The following is an 8657-nucleotide window of genomic DNA, read 5'->3' on the forward strand; positions in this document are numbered from 1 at the left end:
AGGTGCCAACCATCCTAGTAGCTCCTGTGTGGCCAAGAAGGAGCTTATTCAACCTCATCATCGACCTCCAGATAGATGGCCCAGTTCATTTGCTGTTCATGTGCGGTTTTGCAGGGACCTCTTCGTCATCCGAATCCTCAAAAGTTGAATTTAGCTGCCTGGTTGCTGAAGCCCAGGTGTTGCGTGCACTAGGGCTTTCAGACCAAGAAATTGCTACCTTATAAAAGTCCAGAAAACCAGTCACCAACGCTATTTATAATAAGGTGTGGAAGACGTATTCATTCTGGTGTATTTCTAATCTACCTGACTCTTTCCACCCCAGTATTTGCCGGATATTGGCCTTTCTACAAAAAGGGCGAGTATTAAGCCTTAGACCCAGTACCTTGAAGGTTCAGGTCTCCGCTCTGAGCCCTGTATTTGTTCAGGACTTAGCCAACCATCGTTGGATTAAAAGGTTCTTGGTGTCAGCCCTTAAACTACATCCCAGGAAGCAATCTGTTGTCCCTTCTTGGGATCTAAATTTGGTCCTCACGGGTCTCACACAGCCACCATTTGAGCCTCTATCTTCCTGTACTCCTCAGCTCCTGTCATTCAAGGCAGCCTTCCTTGTCGCCATAACTACAGCAAGACGCGTAGGAGAATTGCAGGCTTTATCCATGAGAGAACCTTATCTAATAATTAGAGATGACTCTATAGTTCTTCATCTTGATCTGTCCTTTCTTCCTAACGTAGTGTCCGATTTGCACCTTTTGCAGGACATCGTCCTCCCCTCCTTTTGCCAGAATCTAACAAATACAAAGGAGGAGGAATTCCATACTCTTGATGTTCAGCGTACGATTTTGCACTACTTAGAACAACAAAACCATGGAGAGTTGACCAAAACTTATTTGTATATCCATTAGGTCGAAATAAAGGGAAGAAAGTGGCAAAGAGTACCATTGTGAATTGGATCAAGAGGGCCATATCTGAAACATATCTTGCCCAGAACATGACACCCCCCGTTGGGGTCAAGGCTCATTCTGCAAGGTCTACCTCAGTCGTCTCCTGGGCTTAGAGGCTGAGAGAGCAGGCGCATCCACTGAGCAGATTTGCAGGGCCGCAACATGGCGTTCACTTCATACCTTTACCAGACACTATAGATTAGACTTATTGTCCAATAGGGATCTAGCCTTTGGCCGGAAAGTACTCCAGGCCCCCCAGTGCAGAATGGGTTGGTTTTCCTCCTATGCTGTCGTGGAAGGTGACTAGAGAAAATAGAATTAGACCTACCGATAATTCGGTTTCTAGGAACCTTCTACAACAGCTTTTAACCTTTTTGTGCTTCCTGTCCCCCATTAGGATGTGGAGACAACCTCCTCCTATGCTGTTGTGGAAGGTTCCTAGAAACCGAATTACTGGTAGGTCTAATTCTATTTTTCTCTAGTCACCCTCCACAACAGCACCACAGGAGGATATTCCTGCCCTAATAGGGCCTGGAAACACACAGATTTCAAATAGCCCACCTCATTTCTTCTCTAGTGTTTTTTCCTGTCCCTATGGGACATGAGGAGGTCCTCTGTGGCCCACGACACACTGCTTTTCACATACCTTCAGGCCAGGCAGCTGAGGACTATCGCTCCGGCCATCCTCTCCGATGGCTGTTCCTCTCTTCCCCAGTACACAGGACCTCACTGCTCTTCCTGCGCCTTCAGATAAAGCAGAGTGGTATGAGGTGAGGGTCTTCCTGAGCTCCCCGGCTTTCCTGCTCCTCGCAATATGCTGTGGCATGCGCAAACCAGAAGGGACATCATACGTAGGTTCAGCGTCACATCTGGTTGTGTTCCATAGTTGAATTACAATGCGCACATGGCGAAAGAGGAGTAAATCCATTAGGAGCGCTTGCAGGAACTTGCTTGTGCTTGCTGAAGCCAGAGAGGGGGAGAATCATCCAGTAGGATGCTGCTCTGGAGTTCTGGTACCTGGATAAAAGGAGCTCAGACTGAAGATGCCACAAGGTAGTACCTTTCTATGATTGAGGGTTGTCATTCTTCCTGCTTTGCATCTGCAGAACCCAGTGCTAACCCGAACCCAGTAAATACCAGGCTTTGGTAGGTCTATTTATCTTTGGAGCAGGATTTTATTTAAAGGAATTTATATTGATTAGCCTCTTCTTTCCTCTTTTAGGGAGACAAGGATTCTGCTCCAAAAAGCAAAGAAAAGATGTCCCATAAATGTGCCGTCTGCTTAACCCCTTTACCCCGAGGGTGGTTTGCACATTAATGACTGGGCCAATTTTTGCAATTCTGACCACTGTCCCTTTATGAGGTAATAACTCTGGAAGGCTTCAATGGATCCCAGTGATTCCGAGATTGTTTTCTCTTGACATATTGTACTTCATGATAGTGGTAAAATTTCTTTGATATGACTTGCGTTTAGTTGTCAAAAAAAAACAGAAATTTGGTGAAAATTTCGCAATTTTCCAACTTTGAATTTTCAAATCACAGAGATATGTCACACAAAATACTTAAAGGGAATCTGTCACCCCAAAAATGGCCTATAAACTGCGCCCACCGGCATCAGGGGCTTATCTACAGCATTCTGTAATGCTGTAGATAAGCCCCCGATTTATCCTGAAAGATAAGAAAAACAGGTTAGATTATACTCACCCAGGGGCGGTCCCGCTGCGGTCCGTCCGATGGGCGTCGAGGTCCGGGGCCTCCCATCTTCATATGATGTCGTCCTCTTCTTGTCTTCTTCCCGCGGCTCCTGCGCTGGCGTACTTTGTCTACCCTATTGAGGGCAGAGCAAAGTACTGCAGTGCGCAGGCGCCGGAAAAGGTCAGAGAGGCCCGGCACCTGCGCACTACAGTACTTTGCTCTGCCCTCAACAGGGCAGATAAAGTACACCTGCGCAGGAGCCGCGGGAAGAAGACAAGAAGAGGACAACATCATATGAAGATGGGAGGCCCCGGACCTCGACGCCCATCGGACGGACCGCAGCGGGACCGCCCCTGGGTGAGTATAATCTAACCTTTTTTTCCTCATCTTTCAGGTTACATCGGGGGCTTATCTACAGCATTACAGAATGCTGTAGATAAGCCCCTGATGCCAGTGGCCGCAGTTTATAGGCCATTTTTGGGGTGACTGATTCCCTTTAATAAATAACATTTCCCTCATGTCTACTTTACATCAGCACAAGTTTGGAACCAACATTTTTTTTTTTTATTAGGAAATTATAAGGGTTAAAAGTTAAACAGTAATTTCTCATTTTTACAACACCATTTTTTTTAGGGACCACATCACATTTGAAGTCATTTTGAGGGGTCTATATAGAAAATACCCAAAAGTGACACCATTCGAAAAACTGCACCCCTCAAGGTGCTCAAAACTACATTCAAGAAGTTTATTAACCCTTCAGGTGCTTCACAGGAATTTTTGTAATGTTTAAAAAAAAAAAAAAATAAATGAACATTTAACTTTTGTTCACACACATTATACTTCAGATCCAATTTTATTTATTTTACCAAGGGTAACAGGAGCAATTGGACCCCAAACCTGGTGGAATTTGGCCTGAGTATGCTGATACCCCGTATGTGGGAGGTAAACCACTTTTTTGGGCGCATGACAGCTTGGAAGGGAAGGAGCGCCATTTTACTTTTTCAACGAAAAATTGGCTGGAATTAAGAGCCCCTGATGTGCCTAAACAGTGGAACTCCCACCCCCTCACATATTCCCCCCTCCTGCCCATACTGACCTGATCATGCTGCTGATGTCGCCCCGGAACCGGAAGTTCCAGCAGTCAAGGCTTGAATTGTTCTCGCGCCTGATAGACGTGAGCACATTCAAATGCTGGGAGCCGGCGGTTTACACCATCTGTGAGGCCAATAGGTCATGTGACGACTGCTGGAACTGGCAATCAGAGCCAAACCTAACCTACCTACATGATACACCACTGAGATTGGGAAAGCTGCAGGGCTTACTGTAAATTCCTCACGTGTAGACAATCCCCTTAATCCCCCCCACCCTAGACCACCAGGGCAGTCTAACAACTTCATCTCACGTCAGGAAGATGAAATGTTAAGTAGCCAATGAAATTATGAATTAATCTGGATTTTTTAAAATGTTGTTCCAAATATCTTTGCTTTGTTATATTTCTACAAATATACTATATATTATATATACAGCATATATCGCATATAGTTGTGTAATACTGTTCATTTCAGGATTACATGGCTATTGTCATATACTATATATTACATATACACATGACAATAATAGATATTAATCAAATGAACAATAACACGTTTAACCCCTTCCTGACATCGGACGTACTATCCCGTCGAGGTGGGGAGGGCCCCCATGACCACGGACGGGATAGTAAGTCCAGCGCGATCGGCGGCGCTCACGGGGGGAGCGCGGCCGATCGCGGCCGGGTGTCAGCTGCCTATCGCAGCTGACATCCGGCACTATGTGCCAGGAGCGGTCACGGACCGCTCCCGGCACATTAACCCCCGGCACACCGCGATCAAACATGATCGCGATGTGCCGGCGGTGCAGGGAAGCATCGCGCAGGGAGGGGGCTCCCTGCGGGCTTCCCTGAGCCCCCCGCAGCAACGCGATGTGATCGCGTTGCTGCGAGGGTCTTACCTCCCTCCCTGCCTGCTCCAGACCCGGATCCAAGATGGCCGTGGATCCGGGTCCTGCAGGGAGGGAGGTGGCTTCACAGAAGCCTGCTCAGAGCAGGCACTGTGAAGCAGCCTGCACTTCTCTCAGATCGGTGATCTGTCAGAGTGCTATGCAAACTGGCAGATCACCGATCTGTATTGTCCCCTCCTGGGGCAAAGTAAAAAAGTTTAAAAAAAATTGTTCCAAATGTGTAAAAAAAAAAAAAAAATATTCCAAAATAATGGAAAAAAAAAAATATTATTCCCATAAATACATTTCTTTATCTAAATAAAATAAAAAAAACAATAAAAGTACACGTATTTAGTATCGCCGCGTCCGTAACGACCCGACCTATAAAACTGGCCCACTAGTTAACCCCTTCAGTAAACACCGTAAGAAAAAAAAAAAAAAACGAGGCAAAAAACAACGCTTTATTATCATACCGCCGAACAAAAAGTGGAATAACACGCGATCAAAAAGACAGATATAAATAACCATGGTACCGCTGAAAGCGTCATCTTGCCCCGCAAATAACGAGCCGCTATACAGCATGATCAGCAAAAAAATAAAAAAGTTATAGTCCTGAGAATAAAGCGATGCAAAAATAATTATTTTTTCCATAAAATAGTTTTTATCATATAAAAGCGCCAAAACATAAAAAAATAATATAAATGAGGTATCACTGTAATCGTACTGACCCGAAGAATAAAACTGCTTATCAATTTTACCAAACGCGGAACGGTATAAACGCCTCCCCCAAAAGAAATTCATGAATAGCTGGTTTTTGGTCATTCTGCCTCACAAAAATCGGAATAAAAAGCGATCAAAAACTGTCACATGTCCGGAAATGTTACCAATAAAAACGTCAACTCGTCCCGCAAAAAACAAGACCTCACATGACTCTGTGGACTCAAAATATGGAAAATTTATAGCTCTCAAAATGTGGTAACGCAAAAAATATTTTTTGCAATGAAAAGCGTCTTTCAGTGTGACGGCTGCCAATCATAAAAATCCGCTAAAAAACTCGCTATAAAAGTAAATCAAACCCCCCCTTCATCACCCCCTTAGTTAGGGAAAAAAAAAATGTATTTATTTCCATTTTCCCATTAGGGCTAGGGTTGGAGCTAGGGGTTAAGGCTACAGTTAGGGTTGGGGCTAAAGTTAGGGTTAGGGTTGGGGCTAAAGTTACGGTTAGGGTTTAGATTACATTTACGGTTGGGAATAGGGTTGGGATTAGGGTTAGGGGTGTGTCAGGGTTAGAGGTGTGGTTAGGGTTACTGTTGGGATTAGGGTTAGGGGTGTGTTTGGATTAGGGTTTCAGTTATAATTGAGGGGAGTTTCCACTGTTTCGGCACATCAGGGGCTCTCCAAACGCGACATGGCGTCCGATCTCAATTCCAGCCAATTCTGCGTTGAAAAAGTAAAACAGTGCTCCTTCCCTTCCGAGCTTTCCCGTGTGCCCAAACAGGGGTTTACCCCAACATATGGGGTAGCAGCGTACTCGGGACAAATAGGACAACAACCTTTGGGGTCCAATTTCTCCTGTTACCCCTGGGAAAATACAAAACTGGGGGCTAAAAAATAATTTTTGTGGGAAAAAAAAAATATTTTTTATTTTCACGGCTCTGCGTTATAAACTGTAGTGAAACACTTGGGGGTTCAAAGTTCTTACAACACATCTAGATAAGTTCCTTGGGGGGTCTAGTTTCCAAAATGGGGTCACTTGTGCGGGGCTTCTACTGTTTAGGTACATTAGGGGCTCTGCAAACGCAATGTGACGCCTGCAGACCATTCCATCTAAGTCTGCATTCCAAATGGCGCTCCTTCCCTTCCGAGCCCTCCCATGCATCCAAACGGTGGTTCCCCCACATATGGGGTATCAGCGCACTCAGGACAAATTGGACAACAACTTTTGGGGTCCAATTTCTCCTGTTACCCTCGGGAAAATACAAAACTGGGGGCTGAAAAATAATTTTTGTGGGAAAAAATTTTAGTTTTATTTTTACGGCTCTGCATTATAAACTTCTGTGAAGTCCTTGGTGGGTCAAAGCGCTCACCACACATCTAGATAAGTTCCTTAGGGGGTCTGCTTTCCAACATGGTGTCACTTGTGGGGGGTTTCTACTGTTTAGGTACATTAGGGGCTCTGCAAACGCAATGTGACGCCTGCAGACCATTCCATCTAAGTCTGCATTCCAAATGGCGCTCCTTCACTTCCGAGCCCTTCCATGCGTCCAAACGGTGGTTCCCCCCCACATATGGGGTATCAGCGCACTCAGGACAAATTGGACAACAACTTTTGGGGTCCAATTTCTCCTGTTACCCTCGGGAAAATACAAAACTGGGGGCTGAAAAATAATTTTTGTGGGAAAAAATTTTATTTTTATTTTTACGGCTCTGCATTATAAACTTCTGTGACGCCCTTGGTGGGTCAAAGCGCTCACCACACATCTAGATAAGTTCCTTAGGGGGTCTACTTTCCAACATGGTGTCACTTGTGGGGGGTTTCTACTGTTTAGGTACATTAGGGGCTCTGCAAACGCAATGTGACGCCTGCAGACCATTCCATCTAAGCCTGCATTCCAAATGGCACTCCTTCCTTTCCGAGCCCTCCCATGCGCCCAAACAGTGGTTCTCCCCACATATGGTGTATCATCGCACTCAGGACAACTTGGACAACAAATTTTGGGGTCCAATTTCTCCTGCTACCCTCGGGAAAATACAAAACTGGGGGCTAAAAAAATAATTTTTGTGGGAAAAAATTTTTGTTTTATTTTTACGGCTCTGCATTATTAACTTCTGTGAAGCCCTTGGTGGGTCAAAGCGCTCAAAACACATCTAGATAAGTTCCTTAGGGGGTCTACTTTACAAAATGGTGTCACTTGTGGGGGGTTTCAATGTTTAGGCACATCAGTGGCTCTCCAAACGCAACATGGCGTCCCATCTCAATTCCTGTCAATTTTGCATTGAAAAGTCAAACGGTGCTACTTCCCTTCCGAGCTCTCCCATGCGCCCAGTGGTTTACCCCCACATATGGGGTATCAGCGTACTCAGGACAAATTGTACAACAACTTTTGGGGTCCAATTTCTTCTCTTACCCTTGGGAAAATAAAAAATTGGGGGTGAAAAGATAATTTTTGTGAAAAAATATGATTTTTTATTTTTACGGTTCTGCATTATAAACTTCTGTGAAGCACTTGGTGGGTCAAAGTGCTCACCACACCTCTAGATAAGTTCCTTAGGGGGTCTACTTTCCAAAATGGTGTCACTTGTGGGGGGTTTCAATGTTTAGGCACATCAGGGGCTCCCCAAACGCAACATGGCGTCCCATCTCAATTCCAGTCAATTTTGCATTGAAAAGTCAAATGGCGCTCCTTCGCTTCCGAGCTCGGTCATGCGCACAAACAGTGGTTTACCCCCACATATGGGGTATCGGCGTACTCAGGACAAATTGTACAACATCTTTTGGGGTCCATTTTCTCCTGTTACCCTTGGTAAAATAAAACAAATTGGAGCTGAAGTAAATTTTTTGTGAAAAAAAGTTAAATGTTCATTTTTATTTAAACATTCCAAAAATTCCTGTGAAGCACCAGAAGGGTTAATAAACTTCTTGTATGTGGTTTTGAGCACCTTGAGGGGTGCAGTTTTTAGAATGGTGTCACACTTGGTTATTTTCTATCATATAGACCCCTCAAAATGACTTCAAATGAGATGTGGTCCCTAAAAAAAAATGGTGTAAAAATGAGAAATTGCTGGTCAACTTTTAACCCTTATAACTCCCTAACAAAAAAAAATTTTGGTTCCAAAATTGTGCTGATGTAAAGTAGACATGTGGGAAATGTTACTTATTAAGTATTTTGTGTGACATATGTCTGTGCTTTAAGGGCATAAAAATTAAAAGTTGGAAAATTGCAACATTTTCAAAATTTTCGCCAAATTTCCATTTTTTTTTGCAAATAAACGCAGGTAATATCAAAGAAATTTTACCACTATCATGAAGTGCAATATGTCACG

The sequence above is a fragment of the Ranitomeya variabilis genome, chromosome 1 (genome assembly GCF_051348905.1).
Source record: "Ranitomeya variabilis isolate aRanVar5 chromosome 1, aRanVar5.hap1, whole genome shotgun sequence".
Lineage (NCBI taxonomy): Eukaryota > Metazoa > Chordata > Amphibia > Anura > Dendrobatidae > Ranitomeya > Ranitomeya variabilis.